This window comes from Typopeltis vanoorti, chromosome 2, assembly GCF_054136105.1.
Source record: "Typopeltis vanoorti isolate ZY-2024b chromosome 2, IOZ_Tvanoo_1.0, whole genome shotgun sequence".
Classification (NCBI taxonomy): Eukaryota; Metazoa; Arthropoda; class Arachnida; order Uropygi; family Thelyphonidae; genus Typopeltis; species Typopeltis vanoorti.
The window spans coordinates 18007399-18028080 of NC_143550.1; the positions used below are offsets into that span (position 1 = coordinate 18007399).

The 20682-nt window shown below is 34.9% G+C and overlaps 1 protein-coding gene across 4 annotated transcripts in view; it reads left to right on the forward strand.

Moving 5' to 3' along the window:
* The window catches only part of LOC150108853 (uncharacterized), a 383408-nt gene that overhangs the window by 106590 nt on the left and 256136 nt on the right, over nt 1–20682 (forward strand). The gene's annotated exons all lie outside the window — the stretch shown is intronic.

Here is a 20682-nt window from a genome sequence, read left to right on the forward strand (position 1 = left end):
AATGTACTAAAGGCATCCATCCTTTCATATGTTTTTGTGAGAAACAAAAGAAAACTGCCTGTAAGATCAATATTAGGTAAGCTATTATTATTATCATCCTAAGACCCCATGGAGTCAAAAACTTATCTAGAGGTCCCATTGTCATATATGCAACTCATCATACTATGCCTTAAACACATTCAAATTCTCTGCATACATCATACTCTCAGGCAGTGCATTAAAATCATTCATAACTCTGCCTACAAAAAAACCTTTTTCTCATTCCCTTGCTCACACTCTCCTTATACTGCTTCCAGGGATGATCTCTTGTTCTCCCCTGATCTCCCAATGTTTTATGAAAAACCTCTTCACTGGTAATCCTTAAATGACCCCTTACCAACTTATATACATCTCTATCATATCACTCCTCTTTCTCCTATTCACTAGACTCAATTGCATCTTCTCAACCTTTCTTCATATTCAACATTCCAGAGATTAGAAACTACTATCTTGGTCAATTGCCTCTGGAACCTTTCCAACATCTCTTCATCCTTTTGAAAACCAGATGATCAAATCTGTGCACAGTAGTCCATATGTGGCCTAATCAGAGCCTTATACAGTAGAATCAGAATCTCCTTACTTCTACAAGTCAGTGTCCTCCTCATCACTGGCAGAATTCTTTGTTGTCCTTGCAATTTTGGCAGTGTGGCCTCTACATTTTAGATTCTTATCCACCATCACCCCATGATCTCTTATTTCCTAAACCTCCAACAATATATCCCTACCAAGAGTAAATTCTACATCCCATCTTTCTTTTCCAAATTTTTAAACATTGAACCAGTGTTCTCACTCCTATTCACCCATTCTATTCATGTCTTCTTGTAAGGCCACAACATCTGCTCTGTTCCTTATAGTCTATACCAACTTTCCATCATCTGAAAACAACTGAATATCTCCATTCAAATCTTTCTCAATTATCATTAACATGCAGGTTAAACAGCAATAGCTCTAAAACCTTTTGAATGTTAACTTCGCTCAGTCCAGTTTTTGGATGGCCCGGCTTTTCGTCGTCCTTAAGCGTCTTGCGACCACTTTGAAATCACTTAAACCACTCGTGAACTTGAGTAAATTTGGGATAAGCATTCATCACCATATGCTTTTTGAAGCATTTCATGCATTTTGATAAAACTTTTACCAAGTTTAACACAAAAGTTAATCGCAGCTCTCTGTTTGAAATTAATTTTCCGACCGTTCGTCAAAACACTGTCACTCTTGGCTCTATAACTCGGCTTCTAATGAAACAAATGTCATAAACAGTTGACATAACACTAATGAAGGTTGCTGCTTTCGACAAAAGCAGCAAACAACAAAAAGATACAACAGGTGGCTCCACTAGTTTCTTCTATTTTCGAAAATTTTGGTTTCTTTTTGGACAGAGGGTGTAGTTCTATATTTGGTATCTAGAGCAAGGTTCCTGTATTATTTAACCCTTGACCTATGCCCTCAGTACTAAATATCTTCAATTCCCATAACATTCATTGAGAATTCACTTCAACTAATACCAGATCAGTCGAGTGATTATTATGGAGGACTTCAACTATTGAGATATAGACTTGAAGGAAGAAAGATCACATGGCAAAAAGGAAATAGAATTTATACACCTGCTAAGAGATAATTACTTAAGGCAGCATGTGATGGACAGGACTATTAGTGGGAGAGTATTGGACCTGGTCATAGAATCAGAAAAGCTATTCATAACTAAGGTGACAACATTTCCTCCAATTGGTGAAAGTGACCAATGCAGTCTTGACTTGGGAAATTGTAAAACATGAAAAATATTATATCAAGAAGGAGTATTTGTGGAACTACAAGACAGGTGATTATGACATTCTTAGGAAGAAGCTTAAATCTGTGCCATGACATAAAACATTGCAGGTGACGATGTTAGTAGTGCATGGGATATAGTTAAGTGTCATCTAGAGGAAACAGTATTAAATTGTATACCTCGGGTAAGGAGGGTTAATTGGGTAGAAGTTCGATGGATTGGTAATATCATTAAGAATGAGCTGCAAAAGAAGAAAATGCTGTGGAAGGTATATAAAGAGAAAGGTGACCAGCAAACTCATGAACAGTACAAGGCTCAGGCAAGGAAGACAAAATTAGATTATAAGAAGAATTTAGCCGAGCAGGCCAAAGGAAATCCCAAAGAGTGCTTTCGTTTTGTGGCAAGTAAGAGGAAAAATGACTATGGAAGATTAAACTTAATGAGTGGTGATGGTCACAAGGAGACAGAAGCAGATAAAATAGTCGAGTTACTGAGTGACCACTTTGCAAGCATATATCTTCCCAGTGATGTGGGAACAGAGGTGGATGAATTGGAGGTTCTTAGGATATTGCAGAATATCAATGTAAATACAGCTATGGGATTAGATGGGATATCAGCTAGGGTTTTGCGAGAATATGCAAGGGAACTGGCAATGCATTTGACTAAGCTGGTTAAGTTTCAGCTCTGGTAGAGTTCCAAGGGAGTGGACAGGGGACAAAATTATTCTTTTGCATAAGGGAAGTTCTAAGACTACAGTAGCAAATTATAGACCAATCAATATCTCAGGCATGGTGATAAAAGCATTAGAAAAATTGGTAAAAAAGACAATTCAAGAATGGGTAGTTAAAAATATATATGAGGGTCAACATGGCTTTGTGAAGGGTCGGTCATGCCTTAGTAATTTACTAACTTTTTATAATCGAGTAACAACTGAGTTGGATAAAGGAAATTTCTACACGATGATTTTGCAAAGGCATTGGACAGAATTCTACCTGGAACACTGTTACGCAAATTAGAACAAATGGGGATGGATGTGACACCGTTAAGTGGATAAGAGGGTGGCTGCTGGACAGATATCAAAAAGTAGTATATGGAGGGGCAGAATCGAGGCGAAAGCAGGTTACTAGTGGTGTGCCACAAGGTTCAGTCCTGGGATAATTGCTGTTTAATTTGTACATAAATGATATAGGAAATAACCTGAAAGGAAATATTCAGTTGTTTGCTGATGATGCGAAATTAGATAGAGTAATAGTCAATCAAGGCGAAGTGGGGAGTTTGCAGGACGATTTTAATAGGCTTTCATTATGGGCAAAAGTTAATGGGTGTCAGTTTAATGTCGAGAAATGTAAAGTTATGCACTTTGGGATAAATAGATTCTAAGCCATTTATCACATTGATGGCACTGTACTCCAGGAAATAGAGGAAGCTAGAGATTTAGGGGTAGTAGTAGACAGCGTTAAAGTTTAGAGGACATATTGCTAAGGTTGATAAGGTAGCACATAAGATTACTTGGCTAGTGAAGAACACATTAACAAGTAGAGATGGAAGCTGTAATTCTTCTTTATAAGGCCTTGAAAAGTCCCCATCTGGATTACTGTGTTCAAGTCTGGTCCCCTGGGTTTCTTGGGGATGTGGAAGCAGTGGAGAGGATTCAGAAGTGTGTGACCAAGATGGTGAGTGGCCTGTGGAATGTGCCCCATGAGGATAGATTGAAGGTGTGTGGATTGCAGAAGGTGGTTGATAGGAGAAAAAGAGGGATATGATAGAAACATTGAAGTTGCTTAAAGGGTTTTATAGGATAGATGCAGAGGAAATGTTTCAGCATTTGGCTAGAGGGACAGGAACAAGGGATCTTTCCTGGAAGTTGAATAAAGGTGTGGTCAGTAGGGATGTGAGAACTACATTTTTTGCTTGGAGAGTGGAGAATGAGTGGAATGGGTTGCCACAGTCAGTTGTGAATGTTTTTCTGTGAATGAGTTCAAGGAGATGTATGATAGATTGAGTCTCCCATAATGAGTCTTCAGACTGCATGGAAGTGCCTGTATAATAATAATAACTAATTCCTCTTCTACTTCCTGACATGGATTTTAGGCTAGGTGGCCTGTTCCGGTCTCATGCCATCTCTTTTTTGGTCTTCCGATTTTTCTTTTTACACTTATTTTAATTTGTATATTTTCGGTGGTCTGCTGTTGTACATTAGATTTTAATGTTCTATCCATTTTTGTTTATACTGTCTTATGTAGTAATTATTTGGTTTTATATTCAGAGATTGTAAAATTTCATTTGTTTTATGGGTCCCACTTGGTATAATAATAATAATCTTTTTATCATCCAGGTCAAATCTTAAGTGTCCATGGAGAGTAATTTTTAGTATGACAACAATAGTCAATTAATACTACTTAAATTTAAAAATAAATGAAAACAAAAATATAAAATTGATTATGACAAGCAACAAGCAAACGTTCAGGGCTATGCAGAACCAGTCCAAATAGCAAAGATATCCTTAACATACGTATACTAAAATATAGGTCTAGGAAGAATACTACAGAGGGAAAGCTGCTTCTAATGTTTCATAAAATAATTAGCAGGCATTGGCAAAAAAGATTTCCTACAGCCATGCTGTCTATTTCATGGAACTTATAAGACCTATAATTTAGTACTTCAGTTAAAATAGCCAGAATGTATGAATGGTAAACAGAGAAATTATACCTAAACTGATCATTGCCACACAGCCCAAAGCAGGGTCCACTGATTGTGATTTAAAATCTATACTGTTCTTAACACTGGTAGCAGATTTCTCTATAAATGCAGAGAAAAGATGGAAAGCTACTTAGAGCTTGTAAGTGGGACAACCAATGCAGTCAACCATAGGTATTAAAGTTGTATATTGAGTAGCCCATATAGCCTAGTTGAATGTCCTGAAAAGTCAATTTTTTAGTCTTCATTCCAACATAAGATGTCTGAAAGCTTAATTTTACTTGATGTAGCTTACTGCAAGATCTGACGGGAGAGGATAGTATGTAGTGGTCTCAAAACCTTAAAATAAATTCCCTAATCTTAACAGATTAGAGATCTAATGAATAATGTTTACCCCCTTTATGGGAAACAGTGCTCCTTGACTGTTTTTGATGATTAATTTATCATCATCAAATACCTGATATGCCTTCAAGGTGTACAGAATACTATTGTAAAGACATTTAAATGATTTAAATGTCTTTATAATAGTAACAATTTGATTTTGTTTATAGAAGGTTTATTGTTAGTTTAGTTAATTGAAATTGGGATAAAAGATAAATACAGATATTGTTATGTTAATAATTATATTTGTCAAAATAATATTCTACTCTAAGAAGAATATAGCAGCAATGTTTGTAGTTTCATTATTAATAGAAATGGAAACAGTTCATTTAGCAGCTAAGAATTCACAAGAGGGGTGTTTAAGGGTCAAAGCTGTATAACTGAGAGGAGACCTCCACATAACCTTTAAAGGAATGAGGAGAATCAACCAGTGCTTTTGACCTAATGTCCAATCCTTAACTTCTCATGGTGCACCCTGTTAGGTATCTACCTGGATACTGAACAAATGAGGATGGGCTGACAATTTGTGATTTAGCTGACTAGATTGTATTTTTATTGGCCACAAATAAAATGATGGTACAATAAGACAGAATTTCACGCCGGCTGGGAAGTTGCCCAGTTAAACTAGGCCCCATTGTTTTCTCCAGGGAACCAGGGCAAACAGCAAAAAGTCAGCTACTGGAACAAATCCTGAAACACACACCCAAACTCAACATCACCAGAGTTCAAGATCAGTACTATCAACATAAGAATCCTGAATGCAAAGAAATGGAGCTAGTTGAGGAATTGGATAAGTACCAGATTGATATTAATAGTAGTGACTGAAACAAACAAAAAAAAAAGACAAAAACTGGTGAGATCTTTCTAAGCAATAAGTACAAAATGGCAGTAACATTCAGGCAATAACAATCAGGGAAAAGGAGTAGCTATAGTATTCAACACTAAATACGAGGCTAATCTTCTTGAATTGCAGTCAAGTAGAGTGATATGGGCAAATATCAGAATGGTGAACTGGACAATGAGACTTATTTGTGCCTACAGTCCCACAGAAAGTTCTACTAAGGTAGAAGTGGAAATATTTCTTGAGGCTTTAGAGAAAGCAACTGTCATAATGAAAAAGAAAAGTTGGTCCTTTTTGGGGATCAAAATAGCAGAGTAGGAAATGATTATCAGACATAAAGAAATATTTTGGGAAAATTTGGAGAAAAGAGCAAAGTTAATAATAATGGCAAATACCTGTTGGATTTCTCCTCAGGACATTGACTGGTTATTACTAATACAATGTTCCAACATAAGTGCATAAATTCACATGAAGAGAAGAGGCAAGGAATAAGAAAAGTCTCACTGTCTACGTAATTGTTGATAGTGATGTTTTCTTACTGGTGCAGGACACCAGAGTGCACAGAGGACTTGAAATTGGAAGTGATCACCATTTAGTCTTGAGCAGGATAAAATTGAATTTCATATTGAAAAGAAGAATATGTAAGAAAGTTTTAATGAGAATAAAAGTTGAGCAGTTCTCAGATGTGAACTCTAGAGTAAAATACACAAACATTGTTCAAGAAAAAATGTAAGAGTTTTAGAACAGGAACCAAACCATGGAGATTCAGTGGTATTCCCTGAAGAAAACATTGATTCAGTCAGAGAGGCTGTATGGTAAGGTTGTCTGCAAGGATTGAAACATTGAATACAGGAAGTTAAAGGGGCAGTGAAGGAAAAGAAGAAAGTATATCAAAAGTTCCTGGCAAATAAGTCAGCTTGTGCTCTTAGAGAATACAGAGACAAATGTAAGAAATCTAAACACTGTAAAACTAGCTAAGTAAAAGTCATGGGAAGACTTCGGCAAGAAAAGGAATGGGAGATGATAAATGTAATATAAAAACTGAAGAAAGATATCCTTGATGTATGGAGTAATTACTTCGAAAAATTGCTAAATGAAACAATTAGTGACAGAACAGTGGTAAAAAAAAACGCTCAACTAGCATGCAATCAGGAATATATATCGATACTTGAAGTAGAAAAACGCTATCAAAAGCCTGAAATGGGGAAAGGCAGCAGGAGTAGATGATATGTGACCAGAAATGTTCAAGTATGGAGGAATAAGTGGCTGCATTGCATAGGGCAGAATACTTGGACAGAGGGATGAATTCCAGATGAGTGGAGTAGAGCTCCACTCGTCTGGAATTCACTGCTATACAAAAAAGGGAAATAAAACTGCAAGAATTACAGAGGTATTTCCCTGGTGAGTTTTCCTGGTAAGATTTATGCAAGTATAATTGAGAAGGATTATGGAAGTGAATCATGGTGAAGAACAAGCTGGATTCAGGCGAAATAGAAGCTGTCAGGGTCAGATTTTCACTTCACAACAAATAGTTAAGAAATCATGAGAATATAACAGAGATCTGTTATTTAAGTTTTGTAGATCTAGAAAAAGCATATGACAAGGTGCCAAGAGAAAAGCTATTCAAAATGCTACACTTGTATGGTGTTAATGGGGCATTATATCAAGCAATACATTATATCAGCAATTAGAATTTGAAGGAAGTACAAGAAGATGGTTTGATATTAAATCTGGTGTCAGACAAGGATGTACATTATCCCCTCTTTTATTCATTGTTGATATGGATCACAGTTACCATAAGTCACAAAGGAAAGTGGTTTTAAACCTGATATCAAAATTGGAGATGGTAATCTCAGTTCTTTGCTTTATGCAGATAATGTGATACGTTTAAATAAATCCAGTACAAGTCTGCAAGATTCCCTGACTAAATTAAATAACTGTTTTAACCTCCCAACCGGCCGGTGTGGATGAAATATTCAACCCTCCCTAGCTTTTTTCATGGATCAAAACTTCATCGGCATTCTACCTTTTATCATGCCATTACCTTCCTCCGCCGTTAATCTCGTTACGGCTATTATATAGCATTAGTGGATTAACTGTTGCTTTGTGACCTTTGTGTCCCCTCCCCCTGTCTTTACGTCTATTGTGTTGCTTAGAATTTCATTTACTGTCCTAAGTTATTTGACCTTTCTTGCCTCTAAAATGATTTATTGTGTCTCTTCCCAAAAATTGAAACCAATTTCACATATGCGAAAAAAAAATCAATCCTGAAATGCCCACTGATCAGCTTTTGCAATGAATCTATTTAGTGATAGTGAATTTGGTGTATTTTATTCTACAAATCAGTGCGCCGGAAGAGATGCACTGATTGTTCTTTCACTTTACGTATAATAATTGAATAATTTTTTTTCGAATTTTAAAATTTTCAAATGTTTGCTTTGAAAATATTATGTCAAATATTTATATTTTTAAATAATATTTATTGAAATAAATATGTCCTTTTTCTTTCGTTTCTAGCGAAATAGCATTATATGGATCATCACATTTCAGATTTAGAAACGATTCTTTGTTTCATAAAGACAAATTCATATTCATAAAGACAAAATAAAAAAAAATGTTAATGCTAAATTGCCTTACTCGGTTTCCGATTGTGTCTTTTTGATATCAAAAATTTATATCCAATGATATTTTAGCAGTGATTCTTCCCCTTCGTCATTTATTTATTTATTTGTATTATGCATATTACGATAATATCTAGTGCATAACCTCGTAGATATGTTGAAAATATAATGTGAAAAATATCATATACGGAATGATTCAACATTTTTGCTCATTTTGAAGATTTTCTAATGCTCCCCCCCCCTTATTCTCTCCTGGCACTGAATTGCATAACTACTCTAAATTTCTATACAGGTTTGAAAGCTTTTCTAGACAGCATTCAAAATCAATTACTTCATTTTACCATTTTGACAAAAGCTATACGGCAATCAGATTGTATCGTGAAGCTTCTAAATCTGTTCTATTTATTTCCAATCTAAAACCAGCTGTTCTACTGCCCGCTGAAATTATGTGAAATTTTAGAAATAATATGCTATATTTTCACCATGCAAAATTGTTTATATGCATACCACACAAAAGAAAGTTCAGTAGTATTATTTGTGTTTGTTTTTCTTTTAAAAAAATCTAAATATTACTTCTTCTGCTGCTGGAAGCTATTTCTGAAATAATCTATGTCTTATAAATACTTGGTAATTCTACAAATCAGTGCACTGGAAGAGTTGCACTGATTGATCTTTCACTTTACGTATAATAATTGAATAATTTTTTTTCGAATACAGAATTTACAAATGTTTGCTTTGAAAATATTATGTCAAATATTTATATTTTTAAACAATATTTATTGAAATAAATATGTCCTTTTTCTTTCGTTTCTAGCGAAATAGCATTATATGGATCATCACATTTCAGTTTCAGAAACGATTTTTTGTTATTCATAAAGACAAAATAAAAAAAAAATGTTAAAATGCTACATTGCATTACTCGGTTTCCGATTGTGTGTCTTTTTGGTATCAAAAATTTATATCCAATGATATTTTAGCAGTGATTCTTCGCCTTCGTCATTTATTTATTTATTTATTTATTTGTATTATGCATATTACGATAATATCTAGTGCACATCCTCGTAGATATGTTGAAAATATAATGGGAAAAATATCATATACGGAATGATTCAAAATTCTTTTTCATTTTGAAGATTTTCTAATTCTTCCCCCCCCCCCCTCCTTATCCTCTCCTAGAACTCACAGGTTTGAAAGCTTTTCTAGACAGCATTCAAAATCAATTACTTCATTTTACCATTTTGACAAAAGATATACGGCAATCAGATTGTATTGTGAAACTTCTAATTCTGTTCTATTTATTTGCAATCTAAAACCAGCTGTTCTACTGCCCGCTGAAATTATGTGAAATTTTAGAAATAATATGCTATATTTTCACCATGCAAAATTGTTTATATGCATACCACACAAAAGAAAGTTCAGTAGTATTATTTTTGTTTGTTTTTCTTTAAAAAAATCTAAATATTACTTCTGCTGCTGGAAGCTATTTCTGAAATAATCTACGTCTTCTAAAGACGTAGATTATTTCAGAAAAGCTAAGAGGATATTACTTGGCAATATCCTCTTAGCTGGAGGAAAAGTTGAAGGCTTATTACTCTCAGTGCTATTGAGAAGAAAGGGGAGAACGCTAAAGTGCCCCAGGCTGTAGTGCAGAATATGTCAAGAATGTCTTGTTTCTTTTTCGATTGTTGATTACCTATATTCTAACAGAAATACTGATATTTCGTTTACATGCTTATACATTATTTATGCCAAAATAATTGCTTAATTTATAATGATCAGTTTCACTTTTATTATCAAAAATTAGAAATTAAATCATACAATTATCTTGAAAAAGAGGATTTGAATTATTTTCAAAGAAAAGGTGCATATTCGTTTCATAATCTTCTTTTTTTGGGGGGGGGGGATATAGACCTAAGCAATCTGCGGATATTTCAGATAATTTATTTCATAAATCGTTCGCAAGACAGCTGTTACAAACGTAAATCACTTGGGGAACATACCCATTCATTTTAGTGTAAAATAGTAGCAAAGGTTCAGTTACTTTAGATATCTAATCTAGATGAAAATGTTATGTCTGCTGAGATTAGAATCATACGTGAATAATTTTTATGACATGATTTCTCTATTCGTTATAATGTAACCAATTTCCAGATTTTTTTCCCTCCTGCAGACTTCATGTTATATGCAGTGATTTCTTCTTTGAACTATAAGAAAAAAAATCAGATAACAGGAGAAAAATATGTAGTATTTTCTTTTCCACTGGCTGAATTTACAATGTTCTTTCTTTGTGTTTTGAAGAGAAACTGCCAATGACTTTTTTCTTACTATTTTTGCCATTATAACATCTCATATAATTATAAGAGTGACATTTTACCGTTTTTCTCCCACACGAGAAACAGAAATAAGGTGGTAATAATATTGTTGATTCTGCCAAACTTCATTGTAGCAGAAATTTTTATTACAAAACTTTGTAATATATATATATATATATATATATATATATCTCCGAAACAAGAAATTTGGAACCCATATCACATCAATGTTGAGTGTTGGCAAGGTGAAAATGTTCCCGTTATTATTTATATATTTCATTTATTAACTAGGGGGGCTATGCCCAACCCCCCGTGTTCCGGTATGGTAGACCAGTTCTCCTTCAATTGTGATAACTCGAAAGGTGGTTCAGCCCCTGAATTCTGATGACTCGAATTTTGAAGACTCGACACTCAGGGTAGCCCCTGAGTTTCAAAACGTTTCGATAAACATGACATAAAAAAGCTTATCATTTTATATATATATAGGGTAGATTTTATTTCATTATTTTTTATTGTTTAGATGAAATACTTTACCTGGAATACTCTTTCCAGTTTCTCTGTGTCATAAAATGAACTTAAAAATTAGCCTTCAAGATGAAAAAGAAACAGTGCATTCGGGTATCCCTCTATCAATATTTGTAGTCCTGAAAAGGACTGTTTTGATGGCCTTGAAAACAAACATTTTTTATTTCATACTGTTCAGAATTGAAAATTCTTGAACAGCGTGGAACACCTTGAAGCAAGGGTAAACACACAAAGCAGTTTTACACTCAGGGCACCAGATTTTTGTTTCCTTTCTGATATTTTTTTTATTACATACATAATATTTGCGTGGAGGTTTTTTTTTTATTAGCCGTTGGTGGAAGATTTTCGGGATAATGGTTGGAGTTAGCAGCGTTCAACCTCAGATGTCTGACAGGATTTCCTGTTTGTCTGCTTGCTGAAGAAGGTGCATGTGCATGCAGCAATGCTTTCGCAATTTCTATTCTGTATTCTGGATATGTTATGGTAGACAAACAGTTTTTCTTGTACAGGAGGAAACTGTTCCAAATAACAAAATCCAAACACTTCAAAATTCAAATAACATGTCCAAACACTTTTTTGTAATATTTTTTATGCTGTTTCCTCATTACAGAGTAGAATGATAGATGCTGGTCGCACCTGTCGACTCAACCCATAGTGTCGTTGTATGCACACACAGCAATGGGTTTTTCTTTCTTCAAACCATGCTTCTCCACGGATTCCGCTGATGGATTGTGCAGGGAAGATAGCAGAAAAACATCTTTTTTGTCTTTCCAACGTAGTGCAAAGACTTTCCCTCGCTGATAAGTTCGGATTTCCCCCTTCGATAGCTTTCCTGAAGCCAGATCTGGAGGCATATCTCGCCTTTTTGCATTTACAGTACCATAACTATCTGTAAGATGCTGTAAAAGCAAATCAGCGAGTTCGGGACACATATATAGTAATTATCCATTATAATGCAGTAACCTTTCCCCAGTAAAGGGTCTAGTAACTGCATTACTGCACGCATCGACAAGGGGAGATCCGAATATTTATCGTGCTCGATTACAGTTTGCTTTCCCGTATAAGGTTTGAAATCCCAAAGATATCCACTTTCCGATTCGCAAAGCATAAAAAATTTTACTCCATACTTCGCTTTCTTTTTGGGAATATACTGCTTACATTTCAGTCCACTTTTGAATGGCATAAGGCTTTCATCGATACTCAAGTCTCTCTCAGGAATGTAGAGTGATCTACATTTTTGACGGATTTTCATCAGAAAATCATAAATTTTGTTGAGGACTGGGCAAGGATGTGTTGCCTGATCGTATTCTTCATTATTCTGAAAATGCAAATACTTCATGATGAGACTGAATTGTTTTTCAGTCATAACATCACGAAACATTGGCGTGTTCAGAATCCAGTCTGTAGACCAATACATTTCGAGAGCGGGCTTTCGAAATGTATTTCGAAACTTCGGGTTTTTCACTTTCTTTATTCTGATATTGCATTTGAAGGATGACAGTGATTTTAAATATTAATTTCACCTGTATCCGAATATCACATAATTTCCTGATTTATAATAATCAGGAAATATGTATATTGTCTGATTTATAATTTGCTAATTTATAATAATCACCACATAGTTTCAGTATCGAAAAATTAAAGTTATGTGGAACAATTACTAGAGAAAAATAACGAATTAAATAAAAACTGTACCTATGTTTCATAACAGTTTTCGGGTGTGTGATAGTAATGCAACGGGGGGGGGGTTAAACTATCAGAGGCGAAATAAAGTTCAATTCTATTGTAAAAATATGGAAATGAAATTTCACATTTGTTATATACATATTTTGAATGATAAAAATAAGCAAATGTATCGCTTACTTTAAAAATTGGAGAATAAAATATCTGAATTATGCAGAAAATATAAATTTAAATCATAACTGTTAATTTCATTTTGTAATGACCAATTATACAAGGAAACCAAGAAAGTGAAAGTACAGATTACTATACAACATGAAGAAAAAATTTAGTAATATGATTAAAGAATTTCATGTTATTCTCTATAAAGCAAAGTTGCTCAAGCGTGTCACAAAGGAAATCTGTTAAGTATTATTCGATTTCGATGGTTTTGTACAAAAATAAAATTAATATAACCTGGAGCCGGTTTTCTTTTCTTTTTTTAAAAGAATATTCCAAATAATTATCGTGAATTAATTTCTTCGAGAACAAAGAAAAATCTTTTGTCTAGTAGCGATTAGAAAAAAATTAGCGCAAAAAAATAAAAAATTAAATTGGTTAAGTGAAGAAATTATGCAAGACCTTTATTTTGTCCAGAAATTAAAATTGTATTGTAGAATAAAAAGAGAAAACAAAAATATAAATAATTTCTCTATTTTTAGTCTATCATATATAACTAAAATCCAGTTCACCAGCATGGAACAAGAAAGTCCGTTTCTTGTTATAGGCAACTGAGAGGCAGCTACGAACAGGAGATAATCCGATTAACCTTTCTCTTGAGCGTGAGGGTTTATCACACCTTCTAATGGACATGACAGTCAAATTGCACTTCTTATCCAGGTTCTTTAAACAGGTGGGCTGAATCTTATCCAGATTTAGTTGGACGTCTATAGACGTCCTAGCCGGTAGGAAGGTTAATAAGTTTGGTATGAAAATCAGCAGAAACATTGAAAATATCAACTGCATTGTGAATGGAGAACCTATAGAACAAGTAAAATATTTCAGCTACTACTTAGGCACAATTTTTAGTAAAGACATTAAATTAAATATGGAAATAGACAACAGAATCAACAAAGCTGGTATGTTAGAAAGTCAACTGGAATAAATTTATATGGAATAAGAGAGAAATAAGTCAAAACACTAAATTAGCTGCATACAAGACAGTGTTCAAATCACTTTTAACTTTGGATCTGAGAGCTGGGTTAGAAATAAAATACTTGGCCAAAGATAGACCACAGATATGAGATTCCTGAGAAAGATTAGGGGTGTGAACAGATGGCATCAATGGCAATATCATATTAAAAACAAGGGCATTAGGAAAGAACCTGACATTGTTAGCATCCAAGAATTTGTTAGTAGAGCTTATCTTACTTGGTATGGTCACTTGAACAGAATGGGAGTGGAAAGATTAATAAAACAAGTGTTCTCTGCCATGTTGGCAGGAAAAAGACCCACAGGAAGACCAAGATATAGGCGGATTGATACAGTGCCTTAACCCCCTAACTGGCCATGGCGTCTATGGACATCCAGCTAAATCTGGATAAGATTCTGTAACACCCGTTGAATGACATGGATAAGAAGTGCAATTTGGTCTCACTATTTCATCTATCTCAGCTGGTAGGGAGGTTAAAAGTGCCTTAGAAGACAGAAATATAAGATGTGATAATGTCGGAGTCTTGACAGATAACAGATTGATTTGGAGGAAAATTGTAGATAGGAAGTTAGTAATTATGTAAATTCATGTAGTACTATCATATTGTCCTGTACACCCTTTGAGGGTAAGTGTCTGGAATTTGATGATGATAATGATGAATCCACATGATGTACATATCTTCCTACATTATTGGAATTAATATACCTTAGATGTTTTGCTGACCACATGAAATAGACTTCCAGCAAAAAAAGATGTGGCACTTTAATTGCACCACTGATAACTGCAATTTGCTATTTGTGATAGCTAGCTGTTGTGATATCATTCATGCAGTCTCAAGTCATGTAGAATATAGTATGCTATATTGTGATATTAAGGGAATTACTGACACAAAGAGGGGGTAGGTGGGTAGGAATAGCTAGAGAGAGAGAGAAAAGAAGTAGAGTGAAAGAAAGGAATTGATAAAGGAGAAAGGAAAGGGAGAGTTGTGAATGATTCGTTTTCATAAATAAAGAATAAATTAAGGAATAAATGGTATTTTTCTGTGGATTTCTTATTATTTAAGTTCCTATTGAAATATTAATCTTCATTGTTGTGAATTCTTTTTGTGATGAAGAATGGAAAGAAAGAGTTCAAAAGCAAGAAGCAAACATTGGTGATTCAGTGGCAAACATAAGAAATCATTGATTGATTCAGCCATAAGCATGTGGTGAGGTTGTCAGCAAGGATAGAAAAATCAGAACTCTGTGGTTTGAGAAGCTGAGTAAGTTAGACATAGTGGGGGTCTCTGATAATGAGTCTTAGGACTCCATAGATGTGCCCGTGCAATAATAATAATGTATATAGGAAGTGGGTAGTTGAAATGAGTTCTGACGAACATCTTCATTAATAAGAGTTATTCATTGAGTAAGTTAGAAGCTGTTAAGGAAAAAAAGAAAGCATATCAAAAGTTCCTAGCAAGTAACTCAGATCTTGTTCTGAGAGAATACAGAGAAAAATGTAAGGAATGAAACTGCTGTGTAAAACTGACTAAACAAAGGTCATGGGAATACTATAGTAAGACCATATGAAGTAAATATCAGGAAAGTGTCAATATATTCTGGAGGCTTTTGAAGAAGCTTAGATGTGGAGTAGATAGCACTGTAAAAGGAAATAGAGATGATAAAGGTGACATGAAAATTGAAGATAGTTATTTTAGGTATCTGGAGTAATTACTTGGAAAGATTACTAAATGAACCAAGCAGTGGCAACACGGTGGTAGAAAACACAACAGGAATGCAGTCAGGAAGACCTATCATACTTGAAATAAAAAAAAAAATTAAAATAAAAAAAGCATCAAAAACCTGAAATGTGCAAAGGCAGCTAGAGTAGATAATATGTGTAGATAATACAAATTTTACATTGGCTACACTACATAATTCAGAATGCCTGGTTAGAGAGTTGAATTCTGGATGATTGGAGTAGAGCTCTCATAGTATCCATCTATAAAAAAAAAATATATATATATATATATAAAAAAAGGAAATAAAACATGAGAATTATCCCTGTTCCTGGTAAGATTTAAGAAAAACTGTGGAAGAGCAAGCTGGATTCAGGCCAATCACAGGCTGTCAGAATATTGACAACATCGACTACATCCTAAATGGAGAAGTAGCTAAACATTTAAACTATTTAGGAGCAATTTTTGGTGAAGATGGCAAATTAAATATGGAAATAGATAGCAGAATTAGCAAAGCTGGTATGGTAAGAAGTCAACTGAATAAATATATATGGCATAAGAGAGAAATCAGTTAAAACACTAAATTATCTCTATACAAGACAGTGTTTAAACTAATTTTAACTTATTGATATGAGAGATGGGTTAGACATAGTGTGGGTCTCTGATAATGAGTCTTAGGACTCCATGGATGTGCCCGTGCAATAATAATAATGTATATAGGAAGTAGGTAGTTGAAATGAGCTCTGACAAACATCTTCATTAATAAGAAAAAAAAAAAAAAAGACACCTGAGAGAAACTATCCAGTTTCTCTCAGATCTTTTGTATTATATGCACAAACAATTATAGAGAAACTAGTAAGTGCACTTACAAAGGGTAGAACGCCAACCATAAGTCATTTGCTGAGAACCCCTCAATAAACCCTCTCAGATGCCTTGGAAATGTAAAAGGCAAAAGCACAGGTTTCTCCAAACATTTTCATGGCACTTGTCCATGGGTGGGTGATGTAGGGAAAGATCTGTTGTCATTCTTATTTTATGGAATCCATGATTAGTTGATGCATTCATTTTAGAAAAATATGGACTTTACAACCGTGTTATAAATAACTTTTTTAATATCCCGACGTTTGGATCTTCATATTAAGATATCATCATCAGGAGCATAAAAAATATACAGTATTAGGGATCTTACTTTTCACAGTATTAACAACACAACACAATTTTATCAAAGAGATATTTTATTAACTGCTAATATTTCACTGATTTTCAACTCAGCATCATCAGAGCACAACACACTTATGCATGCAACAGTGCGTGAGTGAAACTACAATTGCAATGGACAAAAGATCTAAAGTCCTATTTTTGGCGCCCTCTAATGAACAAACAAAAAAAAGGCTATGCAGGAGTTTCTCTTAGGATAACAGTCTCCCAAATTTTTGGCAAATTAATGCAACCATATTTGTTAAGGTTGGAAAAATTCTTCAAAGCCATTGCTGACTCAAAATATAATCTTTCAGATATATAACGATTCGTGAAAAGCGTTCATTTTTCTCCATCTAATTCTGTGTGAAGGAGTGTCCAAAGCGTTGTCTGCCAGTCCCGACTTGCCATAATAATAGTAGCGAATGTATTTTTCATGTTCTTCCAGGCAGATGTTAACTGATCTTCTTGTTTGGCTATTATGGGTACAGTCACAAGGAGCTTCATACACTCTTGGGTGTGCTAAAGGGTGAAGTTTATCCTTAGGCAAGCGGATCAGAGTTGCCAGCTTGACATGAGGTTTGAAAGTGGTGCGAAGACCATGTTTCATCAATACTTTGGCTATCTTTTCTGATGTACCTCTGATATAGGGAATAGAAATGGTCATGTCGTATTCTTGTGTATTAGGAGAGGGCAGAGTAATGGGCCTACAAAACAGCTATAATCCCTACAAAATAGGGATTATAGCCATTGGCTAAAAACGTATGGTGCAGATATTGGAGTTCTGTGGTCAGAGCTGTATCATTAGAACAAATGGCTCTGTGTGTAAGTGTTTTTAAAATGCCATACTGTTGGACTGGATGATGATGTGATTGTTTATGTAGGTATCTTCCTGTGTGTGCAGGCTTTCTGTAAATAGAAAAAAATAGCGATCCATCTGATCCCACTATAGCCCCCCATCTAGAAGGCTTCAGTGCCCACTGAGGGTGTGGTACCGCCCACTTTGGGAACCTATAATCTAAATAAAGTAACCACACTTGTGGCTTGTATGTAACTGTAGTAAGTACTTTGTTTTCAAAGTGTTCATTTAGCCAAGTCGCTTACCCCCCTTACTGGCAACTCCTCTATATTTGTAAAAAATTCAGTCTTTAAAATGGACTGAATTTTTTTTCCACTGGTTAAAAAACTTATCCTAAAAAATTCAGACATAATGGTTAGTTTTGATGTCACCTCTTTATTTACTAATGTACCACTTATAGACACTCTTGATTTAATCAAGTCTAAATTCCCCCCCCTGATATTTTTGAATTATTTAAATTTACCATGAATGCAGATTACTTTACATGGGGAGGAAAATTCTACAAACAGATTAATCGTACTGTGGGTTCACCGAGTGTTGAAGAAAATGACTGTTAATAACCTTCCACATCACTTTAGATAGAGAGTTGAGAACAACAGATTGACAGTTTGATTGTACACACATTTTTTGGAATTGGCTGTATAAGTGCTTGCTTCCATGCTATGGGGGATGGATTCCATCTAAGTTTAATGTAGTATATAGAGATGTTGACAAAAAAAAAAACACCAGTATTAGTTCAGGAGCACATTTTTGAGCAGGATTTTTCACCTGGACCAGTATCCATGCTGTTTTAAGATTCTTCTAATGTCTTTTTGGTCAAAGACCACAGAAAGCATGTTATGTGTGTTGCAAGTAAAATAGGTGATTTACCTTAGTTATCATTTGTGGAGGATTGGATAAAAAGAATGATGCATGAAGTCAGCTTTATCAAGTGATCCTACAATACTAGCATTTGGACCAGAAAAAACAGAGAGAGAGAGAGAGCGAGATGGGAGCACAGATAGTCATTATGACCAATGGCTTTTGCAAGGGGCCAGAAGGCATGGCTGCCATTAGTTTAGGAGACGAATTCACTACATTTAGCCTTTCAAAGTATTACTTAGACCTGTTAATGATGGTTTTGCAAGTGTTTGCAGATTTCATCATAAGCTGCGAATGAAGCTGGAGTTTTTATCCCAATCTACCTTATGGTAAATATCTTTTATATCTTATATAAATACTCATATTTGTAGATTTAGGGACTCAAAAACACACGTGTTGAACAGATTATTTTATTAATTACAAATAAAATAAAACTTGACGTTTCGACCTCTATATCGAGGTCATCATCGGAAGAATACAACTGTATACAGAACCAAGCTACATGCTCATGCCTTCTATATCAGTAAACTAAATCTACGTAGTTAATAAATCTTTTTTCTAGCCTGACCTCTAGTGATAGAAAAGAAAAACAAAAATAAAATAAATAAATAAATAAAAAAATATATATATACATATATTTATATACATATATATATTATAAATAAATAAATGCAACTACAATAAACTGCTAGAGTCCTCATGTATTAATATTCTGGATAGTTACAAAATGATCTCTTTCAGTGGCTATTGAATGTTCTAAACACTTCACCAGGTTGTCTTCCTGTAGTCGGAATTTTTTCTAATGCTAGTTTAGGATGTTATACAAGTTGTAGATGGGTCCTCTACATTCCTGAAATGGTGAGGCCATCATTTTTGTTGAGATTTGGGCTGTGTTTGAGCATTTCACAAGACTCTTTAAATTTTCTCTCAAACCAGGTTTTGGTGCGGTGTAGGGACTTGGTATTTTTCCAGTCAATTCTATGGTATGCCTGGAGTGCATGGTCAGAAAGGCCTGTTTTACCGAAGTGGAGGTATTTAATGTGTCGTTTGTGTTCGTCTTGTCTGACTGAGATAGTTCGCCCTGTTTCCCCTATGTATGGTATGTTACATGTGCAGTGTATTTTGTATACCCCTGGGTGTGCTAGGTGTGGAAGAGGATCTCCAGAGGAACTGAGTAGGTGTCTTAGCTTATTTGGGGGTTTAAAGGTGGTTTTAATGTTGTATTTGCGAAGTGTTCTGTCTATTTTTTCAGAAATGCCTCTAACATAAGGAATGGCAATGGCATTCCTGAAAACATTTTTGTTCCCACTGGTATCTCCATGGAGGATCCCGTGAATAGTTTTTTTTATTGTATCCATTTTTGATAAATGTTTGGTTGATGATTTTGTATTCTTGGTTTAGAGCCTGTTCATTCGAACAAATAGTTAGGGCTCTGTGTTTAAGGGTGCCCATGACACCCAATTCTTGTGTTGGGTGGTGGTAAGAATTTTTGTGTATGTATTGGCCTGTGTGTGCAGGTTTGCGGTAAACTGAGAAGGAGAGACAGCCAGAGGGAAGACGTGTGACAAAGTGTGTCTAGGAAAGGAAGAGAGTCGTTTTTCTCCATTTCAACGGTGAACTGGACACGTTTGTGCTGTCCGTCTAGGTGGCCAAGGAATGCATCTAGAGCCCCGCGGCCGTGGGGCCAAATGGCGAAACAAATGTGTCCAGTTCACCGTTGAAATGGAGAAAAACGACTCTCTTCCTTTCCTAGACACACTCGTCACACACGTCTTCCCTCTGGCTGTCTCTCCTCAGTTTACCGCAAACCTACACACACAGGCCAATACATACACAAAAATTCTTACCACCACCCAACACAAGAATTGGGTGTCATGGGTGTCTTAAACACAGAGCCCTAACTACTATTTATTCGAATAAACAGGCTCTAAACCAAGAATACAAAATCATCAACCAAACATTTATCAAAAATGGATACAATAAAAAAACTATTCA